The sequence below is a fragment of the Malaya genurostris genome, chromosome 1 (genome assembly GCF_030247185.1).
Source record: "Malaya genurostris strain Urasoe2022 chromosome 1, Malgen_1.1, whole genome shotgun sequence".
NCBI lineage: Eukaryota > Metazoa > Arthropoda > Insecta > Diptera > Culicidae > Malaya > Malaya genurostris.
Window position 1 is genome coordinate 141,235,007 of NC_080570.1, and position 20,099 is coordinate 141,255,105.

Here is a 20,099-nt window from a genome sequence, read left to right on the forward strand (position 1 = left end):
CTGGCTAAGTCTGCCAGCCTGGACAATTTTGACAGCAGCCGAAATGCAGCCAGTCTTCTGACGGTTGTCAGAATTCCTAACAAGCGGGTTATTGCCTTTCATATGTACTTTTTATTGAAAAAATAAAACCAAGACGCTAAAAGTGTAGAACCGCTTCAAAACGGTTCTGCCAATCTTGTATGGCAAGAATCCGACAGAAACAGAACCGTTAATAACCGCTAGGCGAAATTTTCTGCCGGAAACAGTTGTTACATTGTTGCCAGACTTTTGCCGGAATTCTGGAAAATTCTGGCAATTCAATTTGAACTACTCTGCACTGATGACTCACAGACGAAACGTAAAAATAATAAAAACGGTTATGTGCCCTAGCACAAAATTTGGCTAACCCCTAAATGAATTAATTCTAGGTCAGGACTATTGTATTTTGATAAAAAAAATTACAGCAATTTTGGTTGAAATTGAGCCAGTCCCCCTCCGAAAAAAAATTTCTACGCGCCTGTCAGTTACACATGGTTGTCAATTTGTTTTATATATCGATTTCAATGGCATCACGATTTATCAAATCAAGTTTTTTATATATACAATTGTGCTATATTATTTTTTTCTTGAATTTATAGCAGATGGAGAAAAAAAACGGGGACGTCGTTATGCCATACCAAAAACAATTTGCATACGAATCAAATCAAAACTTTTTACAGCAAGCCCTACATATCGGAAGTAAAAGTTGTTTGTAGGAGGATTAAAAAGAACAGCCTCAACTACGAAACAGAGAAGGGCAAACAACAAGCAAAATAAAGTCTGTAGGTAATTGTCCTGGTATTGTAGTTTACCGTAGAGTTAGTCTGTTGAGAGCGTTGGCAGCCCATGTGCGGATATTTTACTTAACTTTTCAAACTACTGGTATTGATTTTTTTTTCGTTTTTTTTTCATTCCGTCGACGATCGTTCTAAGATCGCATTACCATACTAACATTCAATAGTTCGAGGTCGTTACTCCATCCAGTCCACGAACGTGATTAACACCCACTACTGGCTCCAGCTCCGAACACGATCGGAGCTATTGGGAAAAGCTTCCAAAGCTCGCACCCTTCGGTTTGTCGCAGCCAGCAGCAGCAACCGTCGTCCGAGTCTGAATTGGAGCGAAAGCTATGCCCATATGCTGCTCAAACCCGCTGTAACCATCTAACGATCGAGCGGCAGGTCGGTAGGTCGGTCGGGATAGGAATAGAATCCCTCTCAAAACCTGTTTTCCTCTTCTTGGTCGATGACGAAAGAGATCAGCACCATGCTCCCGCTCGGTGGAGTTTCGTTGTTCTCTGCGTGCTGCTGCCGCCGCCAGTGATGTCAGATCGAAGGAATTCGGTTGACAATGTGGGATAAACGAAAAAAACAATTGCGAGCATTTAATTTCGAAACAGTGGATGTATATGTCTTGTAGCTATTTATTTATTTATTTATTTGGAGCAGGAAAAAGCCCAATGGAGTTGAAATATTACAATCACTCACTCCAGCAGGCATAAAACCTCCTCATCGTTTATATCAACAGATTACAACAATCCAACAGATACATGTATGTACTTAATACTATCAATTATCTTTCAAGTTCTCTTCTTTTCACCGATTTTTAGCCAAATTTCTAACAACATCATGAGCAGAGATCAAAATTTTCGTGACGAATAAGACCCGCAGTTCCGGCTCTTCGAGAGATTTTGGGCAATACTGAAACGGAAGCTTAAGAAAAGTGAAAAAAGGGCTCGGGACGCGGAGGTGTGCAGCGTTTGATAGGAAGAATCAAGAAGAAAGTGCGAATTTTCAAAAGTGTGGTTTATTTGTGTAATCATACAACTGAGTTTACTGTTTAAATGAACCGTAATAGTATTATTTCTTATAGAAAAGAGCAGTTTTTCTCTCGAGGATAAAGATTGTACGAGTTTTATAAGTAAAATTCCAGGAGTTTTTCAACAATTTGATTGTATATATTGTTATTTAATATTGTTTTTGAAAATTTTATAACATTACATAACACATTTCCTCAACAAAAATGTCTGATGCAGGATCTCTATCTTGACGGGAATGATGGAGCTGGGAACTCGGATAAAAAATTTCCACTGAGAGAAAACCTAAATAGCGGCCATTTTTCGATTTTAGACTTGTTTATAGCTCTTTTAATTGTTAATGACTTTTTTAAAACACAATAAATCGATTCAAAAAGAAAACATGTATTTCATTTAATTCCACTACATTCTGATAGTCTTAATTTTTTGAAGTGTAGAAGTGTATTCAGGTTTATGGCTATACAAACCAGGTATATTTCGTTTCTTACACTTCTTACTTGTCATGGCACGTGATTTTCTGAAAAGTAAAGATACTACACGGAAAAATGGGAATAATAAAACCAATAATGTTTTTGAGCGTTTTTCTTTTTTCATATAGAAAGGTTACGCAACTCAGTTCGTCGAGTACGCAAAATGTCTGTATGTGTGTATGAAACGTATTTTTGCACTAACTTTTCTCGGAGATGGCTGAACCGATTTTAGATACAAATTAAAGGTCTTATGGTCCCATACTAAATTCCTGAATTTCATTTGGATTTGACTTCTGGTTCTGTGCAAAAAAATAATGAAAATATGTGTTCTAACTAACTTTTCTCAGGCCGATGGCGCGACCTATTTTCACATACTTAGGTTCAAATGAAAGGTCCTGCGGTCTCATATGGAATTCCTTAATTTCATTCCGATCCGACTTCCGGATAAGGAAATATAGGGTAAAGTGCGCAAAAATTTTTTACCATCACTGAAAAGATCGAAAAACCGTAAAAAAAAGTTCTAAATCGTTCTCAAATCTTCTCCAATTGATAGTTTTCTCAGTAGACAGAAAAACAAACCGATTTCGGTTATTTTCTCAAAAATGGAAGAAAATTATTTTGAAGAATACCACGGTATTATATATGATAGTATGATTGATATGAGAAAGTTATCATTACACCACTAGGTGGATTAAAACAGGTTTTTTTTTTAATATTCCTTTGAATCATGTATACAATTTGAGTAGTGCTTGTGTCTCTACATTCTGTATTTTAAGATGCCATAAGCGATTCCTGATTTTAATTCAGATCCAACATCCGGTTCCAGAGATACAGGATACTTTGTGTAAAAAAGTTAATTTCAAGAGTATTTTTTTGTGATAAGTAACGAAATCTTTAAATTGACTTACGCATTTCTGTAGTTTTTAGACCATGATAGTCTGTGATATCAAATCAGATTTTAATAGATTAAAATTTTAATAAAAGATTCATTTTGTTTTTTAATCAGATTCGACTTCCGGTTCTGTAGATACTGGGTGATTAGTGTAAAAGTGTCGGTTTCATATAAGTCAATCGCGTTTCTCGGGTTTGAAAGTTTCGATTCCGGAAGGTATCCAAAAATTTTATTTGAAACGCACTACGATTTCTCTAAGATGGGCACACTGATTTTAAACAATTTCGAATTAAATGAAATGGCTTGCAATTCCTTAGGTGAATTCAAGGGGCGGGTAGGGTCTAACACTTTTGGAAAATCATTTATTATTTTCGTTGTATTTTCTCACAGTAAAATATTTCAAGTATATTCTGTGGAATTTTCAAGCCTATCGGAACAAAACTCAGTAAGTTATGAGCATTTATCTTTATTTATCTCATATTGCGAAAGAGTAGGAGCTCGGAACACAGGCCCAAGATTTCTGTTTCGTTTGACTTGAAAACTTGACAAAACATTCTTGAAATGTTTCATTATAACAAAATATAACAGAAAAACGTGATTAATCCATCTAGCAGTGAGATGATACCTTTTTTTATAAATCCGCATGTGTTTTTTGCATGAATATTCTTCGGTGTTTAAGTTTTCATTACATTATTTTAATGACCGTCGTTTTAAGCGACAATTTGAGATTGTAATCACTCATTACTCTGTAATGTCGAAACTGCAAATCGGATCGAATTTGAATCTAGAAGTGTGATAATCGATTAAACATGCCATGATATGTAAGTTCCACTTTAGAGTTTACGGTAATTTAAGGTTCTTCCAGAGCCGGTATTCAGGAACCAGCATAACCCAAACCGATTCGTATGGCCATATGACGAATAAATTACAGTTTTGAGTACAACTTTGAAGCTTAATTGGATAAAATTCATTATGTTTTGTATGTATGTATAAAACTAATTAATTTTGTATATAAGTTTAATTCAATTTGATTTTTTGTTTTCTGAAATTTGATTAGGCTTTTTTGAGAAAACGATTGAGCTTTGAGAAACGATTTTATACTGGAACCGGAATTCTAAAATCGTTATGGCCGAAGTCAGATAAATTCACCTGAATAGCTGTATAGTTTACATTTGTTTCAAAATATTTGAAAATCAGTGAAGACATCTTTGAGAAATCATAGCACGAATTAAATTTTTAGATGCCTTCTGAATCGACAACTGAATACCACTAAAACTGAAAAAAGTTAATTTTTTTTATCGACTATCCAAATCTGCTAACCCGATAAACCTGATTAATTTATGTGGAATAGACATTTTTATACCAATCACCCTGTATCCCGAAACCGGAAGTTGGATCTGACTGAAGAGCAAGATGTTTTATAGAATCTTGCAACTTTTCATTTGAATCTTAGATCGGTTCAGCCATCTACGAGAAGAATGAGTTACACAATTTTGATTTCGTTTCATATATCATCCTGTAGTTCCGGAACCAAACATAATTCAGGAACTTTGTTTGGGAGCATACGACTCTTCGTATGAATCTGAATTTGAAGAAAATAAATTTTCCGAGAAAATTGAGTGAAATTATTTGTCACACACGCATTTGCTGATCTCGACGAACTCATTCGAATGGTATATGGATGTTATGTTCTTCCAGCATTTATTGCTGTAAGTAGTTTAAAACAATATAATTAAAAAAAAAATCTGCAATCATCTGGTTTATATATGTCATATTCGAACGATTGTGTTGCCAAAAACGAGCCGTGCTAAAATCGGTCCGAGGCAAATTGTCATGAAAAAGGATGTTGTACACAGTCTGTTTGGTACTTAGAAACAATTATACGTAACAGTATAAAAAATCGTGTTTCACGTTGTTCCAAAGCATTGCTTTGTCATACAGCGCTCAAAACTCCTACTGCTCCGTTAAAAATGGACGGATTTTAACAATCTATGGCTTGTTGGATAGGTATTATCGTGCGGAATCTAAGTCTGAAAACATATTCTGTTTTCAAGGTTAATTGTGACAGATACTGTCAAAAACTGAAAATTTTGACATAAAAACTTCTAATAACTCAAAAAGTAAACATCCGATCTCAAAACCATTCAATAGCGTTTTGGGTGACGGGGAGACCTTTCATTTGCGACTAGTTTGATCAAAATCGGTCCAGCCATCTCTGAGATCTCGACCTCTTAGTTGACAACACACACACACACACACACACACACACACACACACACACACACACACACACACACACACACACACACACACACACACACACACACACACACACACACACACACACACACACACACACACACACACACACACACACACACACACACAGACATTTGCTCAGTTCGTCGAGCTGAATCGATTGGTATATGTCATTCGGCCCTCCGGGCCTCGGAAAATTTTTCGAAAGTTTGAGCGAATTCTATACCTATTTTTTATATATATAAAAAAAGGTAAAAAGGTAAAAATGTGATTTTTTGAAAATGTTAGACTCTACGGGCTTCCTTGAGTAATAAATTGTTTCGATTGATTTTATAGACAAAAAACTTGAAACGCGTTTTTATCGAAAGCAGGTTTTGAAAGTCCGTGTTCATCGTCATTCAAAAACTACTGCACTATTTTTTTTTTCAAATTTTGCACCCAACGTTTTCTGTTGTTTGTTACTCCGGGGAGGTTTTACAGTTACAAAATTATGGGTTTTTTTTCGTACAAAATCGTAATTTTCGCTTTGAACAATGATTAAAAATTTAAAAAATCAAACAGAAACGTTGGGGTCTAGAAAAATTTCTACTTTAACTATGCTGCTTAAATTTGTTCACTTCTGATTAGTCTGCGCTGCGAAACAGTGGACACCGCAAATCATGATTTATAAGAAGCGTACTCAAAAAAACCTCTTCACCGGCTTATTTTTCAATATTTTTCCACGAAAAAAATACAAAATGTTGTTCAAATGATGCTTTTTATCGAGCAACATTTTTGAATTTATTTTGTTGAACGATAATTCTGGAAAAAAATGCAAAACTTATGATTTTTTCAACATTTAGACACTACCCCCCTCAACTAACTTCGGCTCACCGGTTTCCGAATGTATCGAAAATACAGAAAGAAGACAAACCCGAATTTCAATAACAAAAATTCAAATTAAACGTCTTATGATCCTATACATCATCTACTCTGACTTCTGGGTGAAAAGTTTTTCATATTGAAACCATCAAAGAAGATGACGATACTTAACATCGAAGAAAAATCCTCAAAGTTGGGCTCAAAACCATTTCGATTTGTTCGTTATGCTGGCCTTTGGAAACCGGTTCCAGAAGTACTGGAAATAATTATTGAAAAAATTTAAAGTGGAGCTCACTTTGACATCTCATGGAATGCTTAATGGATTTTCACACGTATAGATTCATAGCAATAGTTTTATGGTTTTACACAATTTTTGTTTTCGATATGACTTACAGTTCCGGAATTACAGTGTAATTAATATAACGTCATGAAAACTGGAAACACCGTAGAATATTCATGCAAAAACACATGCGGATTGATATAATAAAGGTAACATCTCACTGCTAGGTGGATTGGGCATGTTTTTTTTTTATAACAAACTCCAAAGTTTTGAGTCTATTCCTGGAGACAAACAAAGGTGGAGACGAAAAGGTACACTGAGATCAGTTTTACGCGGCTTTTTTTGGGCGGATTTCCGACGCTCTTTACACAGTTTTACATTTCGAAAATTATGCGTTTTTTTACACGTTTTTTTTACGCGGATTTCCAAAGTTACACAATTTTCTTGCTTTGTCTTAGAAATGCATGAAACGTCGAGATCTGGTTTTATCCCGAATTTTTTTTTCTAAGTCAACTCACTGATAAACAAAAAAAATTTTTTTAAGATTACACGAGATCTCGGCGTTTCATGTATTTCTAAGACATTTGGCATAAAAAATAATTTCGATTTTGGAAATCTCAAAATTTTATAACCTAAGCTCCTAAGTCGATTTTTCTGAGATTTCAACAGATTTTGACGTTTCATGCATTTCTAAGATGTTTGACATCAAAAAGTTGCGCGGTCTTCAAAGTCGATATTTTTTTTGAGATTTCACCAGATCTGAACGTTTCATGCATTTCTTTCTGAAATAAAAATTTCTTTAGTTGATGATGATGATGATGGTCCCACCTCATACCCCTACAAAGGTGTGAGCAGAACGAGTTATCTAAATGATAATTAATATTTTTGCACATATCTTAACCAGTAAACAAAAGAAAACGATCTGATTAATCTAGCAGGTCTAGATTCTTCTTCAAAAGAACGACTGACCACAAAATAACATTCAAATATCTCGGATTTACTATCCAGGGTTAATCAAGAAAATTTCCAACCCGGGAAAATCCTTGATCACATCAGGAATCGAACCCGATATCTTTACCAGTATCAGACAGTAATTCACCTGGCTCCTCCCGCCGGACCAGTTCATCGCTACACACATCAGCTACGATGGAGTAACGAGACTGCGGATGAACAGAGCCAAGCCCAATTCCATCAACAACTGTCGATCCCAATTAGTTTCCCGAATCTATTTCTTAAATTATTAATCAAACCTTGCGATCAAGGTCAAGAGCAAATTTAACACACTGAATGCTAAGGCTCTTCGACCAGTCCTGTTCGCTTTCCAAATAGTCACTACCTGCTTCGCGCGCGAGGCTCAAACGTTTGTAGACTGCTCATTATTTTTAACTCTTAAACAAACTAAAAATCCATCATCATCATACCGAACATAGTAACTTAATTCGTCTCACAATAATATATATATATATATATATATATATATATATAAACAAAAAGAAAAAGAAAATACAATCTTCGTAATACGTAAAAAAATAAAAAATCTAAAAAATTTGAACTAACTAACTAAATATTTGCTTACAAAGCGGACTTTATGTGTGAAATACATAACCTTTTGAACTCCACCAATGTCGCTGCGCGTTTGATTTCTCTTGGCATCGAATTGAAAAAACTTATTCCCTTGTACAACAATGAGTTTTGCGATCTGGCTAACAGAAAGCTTGGTGTTCTAGCATCAGATGCGTTTCTAGTATTGTACCTATGCAAATCAGTTCCTCTTTCAATTCGATCACACAAATATCGAGGCAGCATGCCGTTTAATATCTTGAAAATAAATACCATGGTTAAGTAGTAAATTCTCTGTTTCACTGAAAGCCATTGTAATGCGTTCAGTAGAAAACCTGACGAGGTATATCCACTACATTTTAGAATTAATCGCATGATTTTATTTTGCAGTCGCTGTAATCTCAAGATTTGTGTGTTATTAGCAAGAAACAGAATGGATGGGCAAAAGTCAATGTGTGGTGAAATGACTGTTTTATACAAAAGAATCTTACTATGGGTCGTTAAGTCATTTTTCAAACGACATAATACACCATACTTTTTGGCAATCTTCTTGATGACGTTATTGATATGAGATTTGAATGTTAACTTTTCATCAATTATGACTCCAAGATACTTCATTTCTCTAACGCGATCAATAGTTTCACCATCAATTTCCACATTGGCGTCATGACCGGTGCTAACAGAAGAAATAACCATATATTTAGTTTTCGCGACGTTTAGTTTCAGTTGCTTAAATTTTAACCATCGAACCAGCGAACCTAGATCCTCGTTTAAATGTGCAACAGCTTCATTGAAATCTTTAGCCGTAATGAACAGAACAGTATCATCAGCAAACAAATTTATATCACAGAAACGTAAGACTCGCTTCATATCATTAATATACATGATAAATAGAATAGGACCTAACACACTTTCCTGAGGCACACCAAGTGAATTGCCGAGGGAACTAGACATTACATCGTTAAAAACAGTCTTTTGAGATTTACCACATAAATAGTTTTCAAACCATTCATGTGCCATTCCCCCGATGCCAAAACGCCTCAATGTCTGCAACAATAAAGGTCTTGAAATTGTTTCAGAGGCTCTCTTCAGATCCAAGAACACAGCAAAAATACTCTCTTTGGCTTCGATTTTCTCCTTCCATTTTGCCAATACTAGTTGTGCGGTTTTGTACGCGGATTCCCGAAGTTACGCAGTTTTTTTTAAGTGGTCCGTATCCCCCGCATAAATGGGACCTCAGTGTAATGCAATATACAGTGACAAAAACTCTTCTCAATACAATTTTTAATTGATAAAAATATTCTTAGTTGCTATATTAGACCTTCTTCTCACATACTGAGAAAAACCTGTTGCTTTCGTTGGAAAAAAATACACTGAAAAATAAATCATTTTGGACAAGGAAAAGATTTTTTTAAATAACTTTTTTTTCGTTAAAAGTGCCCACCTTGAATTTTTGACTGCAGGCAGGGAACATAATCAGCTATCTGGTCACAAAGTTTCATCCAAATCAAAAGTGGTTTATTTCTTTCAAATCGACATAAAATTTTCAAAATCGATTAGGATTTTTTTCAATATTTTTATTCAAACACTATTTTTTTAGAAATCACTCATACAACACTTGTTTGTAGTCATTTTTCGAACACAGAAATTTGAAAAAAAAATGATAAAACAAGTTTGGCCCTTTTCAAAAGACAGTCTAGATCACGTCATCAAAGTATGCAAAGTGTTATTTTTTTGTGACTAAGCAGAGATGCCAGATATTTTCATAGAAAATCTGTATTGCTTTGTATAAAAAATCTGTATTAATATGTATTCACTAATAAATTAATGAAATCCCAAAAATGATGCCAAAGATGTTATTCCAATATAACGTGGTTGTAGGATGGTAGACTCAATCAGTCATTGCCGCGCTCACAAGAATATTCAATGACGAAATTTCATAGTTTTTTTTAATTTTTTTTTATCCACAACAATTGAATTGTAATTCCATAAATCTCGGTTGATTTTGCAGAAGGCCGTAAGAGCAAGTGACAGTTATCATTGTTTACTCTCTCTCTTTCGATTATTGTGATGTAATTAAAAAGATTTTTTTTTGGATTTCACAGTTGTTTGAAAGTCGAATGTTTCGGGCATCATTCTATGCAAAGAGTTAAGTAATAAACGTTTAAACCGGTTTGTAATTAATAGAAGAGAAAATGAACAAAGAGAAACTGTCATTTGCTGTTATGGCTTTCTGAAAAATCAACCGAGATATTTATCTAGTTTGAAATTGTTGACTTTATTATTTGACATAAAATTTCAACACCCAATATGCAACGTCAAGTCGGGTCATACAGCTCTCAGTTTGACGGTAAAGTTTCATGATGCCATTACTTCCTTGAATATTAGTTCAAATTGTTTTCAAATTATAATATAAATGGATTTCACAACAGATTTCCATAACAATTTGTGATTTGTCCATTGATTGACAGACTTTTATCTCGTCACTGGAATCAAATTCTGAAAGATAGCTCAGAGAGAAAAGTTTAATTTTTTCTTTCTTACTTTTTGTGAGATCTGAATAAATCTGTATTAAATTGAGGAAATCTGTATAAAATCTGTACTCTGTATGATCATGTAAAAATCTGTATAATACAGATGAATCTGTATAAATGGCATCTCTGTGACTAAGTCTTAATGTACTGCAAGTTTCATTAGAGTCTGATATGGTGCTGCCAACTTTGAATACGATTTAAGGTGAAATTCATTAATAGGTTTTTATTTTTCTTACGACGCGACGCCCTCTGCCGAAATGGCATCACTGTACTCCCACTGCGAAGCAGCCTTCACTCCTTCGCCAAAACACTCACTGCACGAGCGAGAGCAGATTCTGCCACGACAACCACGGTTCAAAAACACGATCATTTCACCATTGTAGCAACGCACGAAGAGAAAGAAGGAGAGAGCGAACGATTTTGCATCAACCACGACTGTGAGAGGAGAGTGCCTACTAAGAGCCTCCTCGCTTCGCTACTACACTCCTTAGTAGGCGGCTGCTGCGATCGATCTTGTTGCTGTTGTTGTTGTTGTTCTTCTTCTCGTTCTTTCGCCAAAGCAGGCAGCGCAACCGAACGAAGAAGGCTAAAGGTTCGTGTGTGCGCGCGCGTTTCATTCGCTGATTTGCCGGCAAACCGATCGGACGCGTTACTCGTTTTTTTTCGGGTGGATCTTTGACAGGGATCACACAAAATCGGACAGGATCGCGTGTTACCACGTCGAACCGTAAACCGTCGTGAGTGTTTTCGTGCGTGCGTGTTGTGAAGAGGTGCCAGAACTAGAAAACCGTTCGAACGGTTTCGGTGAAATTGGATTCAAGCAGTGACAAAACAAGTTGTTCGGCGAGGCTGAAACCGGGGGACAAACCCGTGAAGGAAAGTGTTGATATTTGCTGTGTCCAGTTCTCGAATAAAGGCCTGTCTGCAGGCCTACCTGCCTGCCTGCTGGAAAGCAACGTGTCGAACAAGCTGCGGGAAGCCGCGAAGAAAACACGTTTCGTTTTTTTTATAATTCGACCGATAGTTCTGAATTCTCGATGTCGTGTTCGCGTATTGATGGGCAACTGGATGCGTGGTGAGCCATATTTTTAGTGGTGGGACTCCCACGCACCCCCAAGCGTTATTGTTGTTGCTGTTGTTGCTGTCGAATCGGTTGCTGTTATTGTCGTTCCCTGCTTCGACTGAGTAGGCGCTTCAATCGTAGAATACGGAACGAATGGTTGTTTGTTTTCCGAGTGTGGAAGAGTGTGTCATTTGACAGTGCGTGACGTGCTTCAAGGTGTCGAATGTAATTGCATCAGAAGGAGCATCGATCGATTGGGGTGTCGATATTCGTGGCAGGGCAGCACCACCGCGGAATGTGGTTTTTCGGTTCCCCTGCCCCGGGAAGAAGGTCGTGTGTGCCAAAAGACCATTAGTTGAGACCGGGCCGGATCGGAGTGTGAAATCGGAGGTGCTGGCGGTGGCAGCAGCAGATAGCAGTTAGGGAAGGTTAGAATTTACTTTGTCGCGCACGAGCGACGAGTTACTGCTGCGGCCCGGCGATGGATGGCGTGAAAAATCGAATCGAAGAAGCTGATTAAAGCGAAGAGATTAGAGTGTCAGCTCCGCGAGGCTAAATTGGTTGTGTGGCTGTGGGGTTGTGATGATTTTTTTTTTCGTTCTGTTGTTTTTGTTGTTTGGTTCCATTCTACTCTAGTTGATGAAAGAGTGCAGAAAGAGTGAAGGGAGGTACAAGGTGCTAAAAAAAGGAGCCTGAAGTGAACGACAGAAAATAACAACGGAGTTGGTGGTACCGACGAAGGTAGCAAAATAATAAAAAAAAACGTGATTTTAGCGAAACGGTCCTTGCACACATACTCACACTCATACACACACACAAACGTATAGATATATACTCACACGTATCCAGCGGGAAAGAGGTGGATTCGATTTTTAAACGGTCGTGCTCTCGGGATGGTGGTTTTTTCGAGGAATTCGTTCGAGGTAAACTGATTAGAACGGCTCGAATGGCAAGAAATTGTTTGCTGGTCCGAAGGAAGCAAAGGAAGGCAGGAAGGTTCCAGATCGAAAGGTAGGTAGGTAGGTTTTAATTAGATTCCTATGCCATTTTATTGACGCTTTAAGCGGCGTGATCCGTTGATTGCAAATTGTGGTCTGAACATTGGCAGAACATGGGAAGGATTTGTCCAGAAGGCGAAGGAATTACAATTCTGCCTTGCGGGGTCTTTGACATGCGGGCCTTGGGGATTCCTTTTGGTGATTGAGGAACTGGAGCGTTGTCTGCAACGAATGGACGAGTTGTTTTTTTTGTTCGATTTAAGCTTCAGTCAGAATGTGGTTCAAAAACCTAGCCCCGAACCGAGCCTAATCAAGTCAAGCCGTCTCGTTTTTTTTGTGCCATTTCATGTAATTTGGTTATCTTAAGATGTAAATTACTTTAATCTATTTTTTATTTATTTATTCATTCATTTATTTATGTGAGGCTCATCAACACTTGTTTATGATGAGCCAACTGCTATCTCGAAAAAGCCGACAATAAAATGAATATAAAACGTATGATTGACGCTAATTCCGTTTTTATTGTCACATAAATCTGGTTTTATTTTTTGTTTTCGTCGCTATTCTACCTTTGTTTTTTTTGGTATTTACTCGTACGAGAACTATTCGATGAATTAATTTTTATTTTCAAAATAATTAAACTCAATTGTTTAAAAGTTCTTAAACTTATTTGTGAATTTCCATGATAGCAAATTTTTGTTCTAACTTTTTGAACTGTTTAGGCTACATACAAAAAAAAAGAATGTTACAGATGACTTAATCCGTCTTACCACTTAATGTTGAATGAGACTGAATATTACTCGTTCCGACTGTAATTTCCTGTAATTGGTTAGCAAGCGAGACTATATGAATTTATGTGCATCATTTATCAGCCCAGCAGATGTGTGCTTCTGTGGCTCAGTCGATTAACGGACGTACTTTTTCGATTCAATGATTCTCGGTTCAAGTCGCCGCTGACGCGCTGCTGCTATCAAAGTTTTTTTTTTATTTCATAGAATTTCATGTACATTTTCTTGAACGTAAATTTATGTCGAATGCGTCGCTCCATTTATGTGCATCTCATAAGATGTAAAATTACTATGTTTTTTTTTTCCAAGGTTGTGGACCATCTCGCAAATTATTTTAATTTTTAGTTAAAATTTGACAGTCGAGCAGTTATTTTGTGATTGTCGAAAATAACCCTGCTCGATCGAATGGTTATTCTGGTTTTGACAGATCGATAGTTGTTTTCCGACACTAAAAAAAGGTTTCAGTCATGGAGAATACCTCAATAAAAAGCTTGAATACATTGTCCATCGAAATAAGCTTTTCTCGAAGATTTTCGTACGTTTTTTGTATTTCAATTATAAGACCTCTTGATATCATTTTTTTTTGAAGTGCAAAATAAATCGAAATTTCTTTCCATCCGTCAAATTTTGAAATGAGCCTAAGTGTAATTTTGATTTCACTTTGATTTGAAATGATGTAGTAAACCTCTTTCATACACACTTGAATATTCGGTAAAATAAATGCCGACATTTGTAATCCTAAATTTGTTAACTGCCTATTATTGCCGAAACTTTGTCCTTAGCTCGACAATCAGGATTGAATCATGGATTGTCGAGTCATATCCCAATGCGCTTTACCGCTTTGCGAGTTCAGTTTATAGTGTGCATTTTTAAATTTTTATGATAGAAAATTATTGATCTTATTTTCAATCGGTTTAGATCCTTAAAATTTTCATGTAGTCGGCAGTTAAATTCAGACAATTTCATGTTTGCACATAACCAATTTTAGTTGAACATTTAGGAGTTTTTTTAATATTCAATGGACGAAATCAATTCAGCCATCTACAAGTAAAATAAGTGACTTTACTACCTTGATCGAAAAGTTCCGGGAATTTATTTAGAAAATTTAAACTACAAGATTATTCATCAAAATTGATATCGTCCCCTTCAAAGTACTCTCTATCGACTGCAACAGCGCTTGATCTAATCCTCGTAACCTTTTTTATATGGCCATCAGAGTCATCTGCGACTTTTCCATAATCTCATCTCGGGTGCTGAAAAGCGTTCCACGGAGCGGTTTCTCGAGTCGACCGAATATAAAACAGTCGGAGGGAGCCAAATCAGTTGAATTCGGTGGATGCTGAATTGTATTCGTTCGTATTTTCGAATAGTTTGCCCACAAATCTCGTCTTTTTCGGCGAATTGCTTCACGCAAACGTTTCATAACACCCGAATAATACTCCTTGTTGACGGACTGGCCTTGTGGAAGAGATTCATGATTCACAACACCCTTGTAATCAATGAAAAATGTGAGCATCGCCTACCGCTTCTCTCATCATCATTCGCAGACTCACGGCCACTTCTGAAACGTTCGTGCCACGGATAAACGACTGTTTTCTTCGGATTGTTGCCGAAACACTCTTCTAACATTTGCAATGTCATCGCACCATTGAAACCGTTTTCAAAGCAAAATTTAAGGCAAACTCGTTGAAAATTCAATTCCATTTTGAAAATTGTAAAAAAAACCGAGGACACGCACAATCGCAGATGTATTCAATACAGCGTAACTTTTACAAATGTCCAAATATCAAACTGAAAATTTGATAGAATATCAATGACAGATGTGGCTATCTAAAAAAAATCTAATCGTGTGGCTGAGAGCGTCACACGGTGGTGTTTCCGGGAATTTTTTGATCAAGGTAATATAAGATACAATTTTTAGCAGTGCAGAATAACCAAAAATAACTCAAAATTCAAGTTTCCTGAAACGGTTGGTATCCACGAATGTTAACGAGAAAATCTCCTGATACTTGTTTGTCTTTCTGGTGCTCGGATGACGGTTTTGATGCGGAGAACGACATTGCATTCTCTCGTTACCAACTGGGCAGGCAAAAAATGTAAAAATTGACGCGTTTCGTTTTTGATATTTTCATCCATTGAAAATTATTGTAATTCGTACCGTGTGTACTTCTGCGGGCCAATTTTTTTTACTTTCTTTTACCCTATCTTATTATTTTGTGTGTTACAATAAGTGTAATTATATATCAACTATACATATTCAGAAGTGTGCAGGATAAGTGTTAGTTTTATTCAAAGTCACGTTCACAGCATCTAGTTTTGTCTTTGACATGACCCTCCCACTTTTTTTTCAAAGAGATGTTAGTCTCACATTTTATCTACTTGTACATCTAATATCATTGGAGGTTAATGTTCCAAAAAAATGTTTTGATAACTTTCATTCGTTTTGCTATTCCTTAGCAATCCGGAGATACATCATGTTTGATTTTTCAATCATTTTAAAAATGGGTAGTTTTCTATCCATTCTCAGTTTGTTCCTTCATATAAAACGGGCTAATAAACAACCCAATATTTGACGCATGTTAGCTTTATTCATTCTCGTGAAAATGTCTCTTACCCATTAAATGAGTTTTCCCAGTTGTCTGAAATAAGCCGAATAATCCACATAAATGAGTACTTTATTTTAACCGTGTAGGAACTCAACTTTCAACTTCAGAATTCTGGAACAAAATTCTGCATACGAATGTTAAATCTAGATTTTGGAACTAACTGTTAGATTTCAACTCCGAAACTGACTTCTGAACCACAGAACCAGAATTTAACTTCTTAATTCAGTTTCCGAATTTAGTTTCAAAATTCAGTTTTAGAATTGATTTCCACAATTTAGAACCTGAATGCTGAAACTAAACTCGAAACTAGGATTCTGGAATTAGATTTTGGCACTAGGTTCAGTTCCTTTATTCAGGGTTGGAATTCAAGTTCAAAATTCAGTTATAGAATTTCTGGGTTCTGAAAATGAGTTCAGTTTTATAATTCTAGAACTAAATTCACGAACTCAATTGTTGAATTCAATTTCAGTTCCTGAATCCTGGTCCTGAATTTTTAGTTCTTCGTTTGTTTTAGTTGCGATCATTTACGAATGAGACAGTAAAAAACGAATATGAGGCTGTTGGTTGGATTTTTAATCGGGACACGTGAAATTGAAGCTAAACTTCAATCTTTTCTCCGACAAGTTTCATGGAACGAGTAGTAGTTTTGCTTTAACATGTTTATGAAATAAACCGTTTGAGCAACGTAATTTTGGCTAAGTAGCTACTTAGAGTTTTCAACTCTAAGCTCGTAGATGATATAGAAATGCAACGATAGATTATGATCCCCGAGATGGATCAAACCAGCAAGATTTTTTTAAGCAATGTTTACTCCATCTGGAACGCAGAAATTTTGTTTACCTAAATGGTTATGGAAAAATGAAAAAGTAAACACTTGACATTACTTTCCTTTTGTGGACTTTAGCCTTTCCGTTTCAGCAGACCTGGCACCGATTCATAGCGTACAGAATCATTGCATAGCTAGTACTACGATTCTACTGACACTAAGAATGAAAATCAGTAGATATATTAGTTGAAGCAATAGTATTTTAATTGAAACAACCGGGTTGTGAAACAACAATTGCATTATAGCATTTTTCTTATTTGGCGCTTCTCCGTGTATAGACATGTTTTTCAATGCCGATTCAGAAGAACTACGTCGCCAAATCCATTTTGCCATCTCTGAGACTATTCGAGGGTTGATCAATCTCCGACTTCGCTACGAAGTTTCTTTTCTGGCAAGCGAGCTGTAGGTGTAACAAAATGAGTTAACCCGTGATGACATCTGACAACATCAACGGGTGAATTGTCAAGGTGAAAAGTCCTTTTGTAGAGTGCATTGAAGAGGCTAAGATACTGCTCTTAAATGCATTTTGTCCGGACTTGACATTTTGAAATTACGAATCTTAGAATTGTGCTAAACCAACAATCAAATGCACAATCGAGGTTGTAAATATAATTGGTGCTGGTCGTTCTGTTCGAACACAAAAGAATGTAGAAGACGTACTTCAAGGATTATGAACGGAGGCAAAACGAAGAATAAGTCAGATTGAGATTTTTTTTACGGTGCTGAATTGGAGTTGAAACCAGTACCTGTCAAATATTTACAACACTGCTGAAGGAATATAAAAAAGATGCTTTCATTGAACGTAAGTGGTTAAAATGTGCGACCGTAATTTTTCATCACGACAACGTTTGGTCATATGTTGCGGCTGTTAATTGAAACTATTAGAAATATTTGAAATCAATAGAAAATGGAGCGGTAGCCCAGAATTATCGCCATCTAATTACAATGCCAGGACGAACAGACTCCAACAATATGCAGAATAAAAATATGTAACTATTATTTCACAACAAAAAGGTTCGAAACTTTTTTAAGAGACGCAAGTTTTTTGGTCAGAGCATCATCAAGACAATAAACTTATTATTAATTTCAGAATAAAATTATCAGTCAGCATCATGAGTTGATAAACCAATAACTACAACAGATAGTTCATTTATCTGGGTAGAGAAGGAAATATGGAATAGTGCTAATATAGAGAGATCATCATTTTAGTGAGGCTTGTGTTTGCATTACATTAGTAGTACAACATAATGTACTAATAGTATGGAGAATATGGTTTCAACGGAATCGTTAGAAAATTTCCAAAAACTTCGTACGAACATCGAAATAAAAATGAAAATCCTGTACCTTGTTCTTCTTGACTCCTCGATCGGTTGCGTAATTTACCTTTGTCCCTAATAGTCAAAAAAGTAGAAACAACAACCTAAAACATCAAAGAGCGAACTCGGGCACTGTCTGGCCGTCCGCCGAAACAACTATTAATGTGACTCTCAATCGCCGACGTAATCCGTCCGTCACCTACACTGAATTTCATAAACCACCAGCTCCAAATTGGAGTGCCGCTGTGCTATTGCTTTTTAGCTGCTGGTGCTGCTGCTGGTTTTTAACCGCGTAACAAACAGCCCCCGGTGGTGGTTAGTAGTTACTAGTCAAATGTCGGTCGGTGGCTAGAGACGACGGACCGACCAATCCGATTATTGCCAGCAACAGTAGCCGCCAAACCAACGGAGGAGCGTAAATTGACAAGTTCGAGCCGCGGTAATCCCCGAAAGTAATCCACCGTCCGACTCCACCTGATACCGATAGACCGTCGATTCGTCGTCATCCTCGTGACCTCACCGATCCCACCGTTTTCTCCCCCGTCCACCTAAGGCAGTCTAATTGGATTACCCTTTCGTGAAGCTAATGGGGCGCGCCGAGACAGCAGCCGGAGTGACACACCCGGGCGGGTTTGCTACTGACTGATGGTGGCGGCGCGGCGGCGGCGGCGGTTAAGATGCGGAGAAACTACACGCGTACTTCGTACATGTTTCATTATGGTTGTGTCCACAAGTGGAGGATTTGAACTGGGGCGCGACGGAGGTGGATAATCCCAAGCTGCAATAAGTCGTACAAGTGAACCATTTCGAGAGAATATGTCGCAACCGTATTCGATATCCTACGTTCGGTGACAGTGGTGAAAGGGGGGGGGGGAATCGGTTAATCGGTTCATTGCGGTCAACGTAAGAGAATGTACAGGATATTTCACAAAAAGAAATTGTTTCGGAAGTACCGGAAATAGTGGTCAAAAACTCTAAAACGGACCTTACTTTATTTTATCTGAGATAACTCAACCAATTGGCACAAACTGACACAAACTTGAATTCGGCATTGAAATATGCCTTGTCTATAGTAATGCGTATTGGTGTGGAAAATCTCTTTCGGTACAACTTTCGGGCAGTTAGATGGATTCGGTACCACATGGACACCATTCGCTTCATACCATTCCAAGACCACTTTGGCGTAGTGACAAGATGCCAAATTAGACCAAAATAGCGAGGAAGCGTCATGGCTGGTAACGTAGGAATGATAACAATGATTCATTAGGCATTCTACACGCTATATTTCCATGTTAACCGCTCCGGTATTGATGAAGCTTCGGCTTACTGAACCACAGCTACATATTGCCTGCTAAACAAATTGTTTTTTGAAAGCTGTATAAAGTCTGCCAGCACATAAGTTTCATCATCCATTATCACGTAGGAAAAAACTCGCGTCGAAACTTGTGAACCAGAAGTTTTGGCCTTCACATTCTGTTTAACATTGGGGTTCGATACAGTTTTCATCTTTAACGACTTCGTACCTTGCCGATCTTTGGAAGTTTGCACGAAAGTTGGAGACATTTTTATTTTTCTTGAACAGTACGTACTGAAAGATCTGGTCTCTGGCTGTTGTCAAACGGCGACTTCCGGTTTGTTTACACGATTGCAAAATGGGATGTTTTGGAACGGATTTGATGATCACATGCCGGAAAGCTATGTTCGATGTTACTTAAAATCTAAAATGGCAACTTCCGAGTTATTGATTTGACTTGAAACGCTTACAATATGGGTATTTTCAGAACGATTTTTACGAATGGATAACGGAAAATA

The 20,099-nt window shown here is 36.9% G+C and overlaps 1 protein-coding gene across 4 annotated transcripts in view; it reads left to right on the forward strand.

Annotated features, from left to right (window-relative positions):
- Positions 1-11,323: 11,323 nt before the first annotated feature.
- LOC131425966 (cadherin-86C) overlaps positions 11,324-20,099 on the forward strand; it is a 517,779-nt gene continuing 509,003 nt past the window's right edge. For 3 of the 4 annotated variants that reach the window (XM_058588301.1, XM_058588305.1, XM_058588306.1), the window contains exon 1: positions 11,324-12,764. The gene's annotated coding sequence lies outside the window, so the exon portion shown is untranslated. Of the gene's footprint in view, positions 12,769-20,099 lie in introns of all 4 variants that reach the window. The other variant, XM_058588302.1, reaches the window with a different exon arrangement.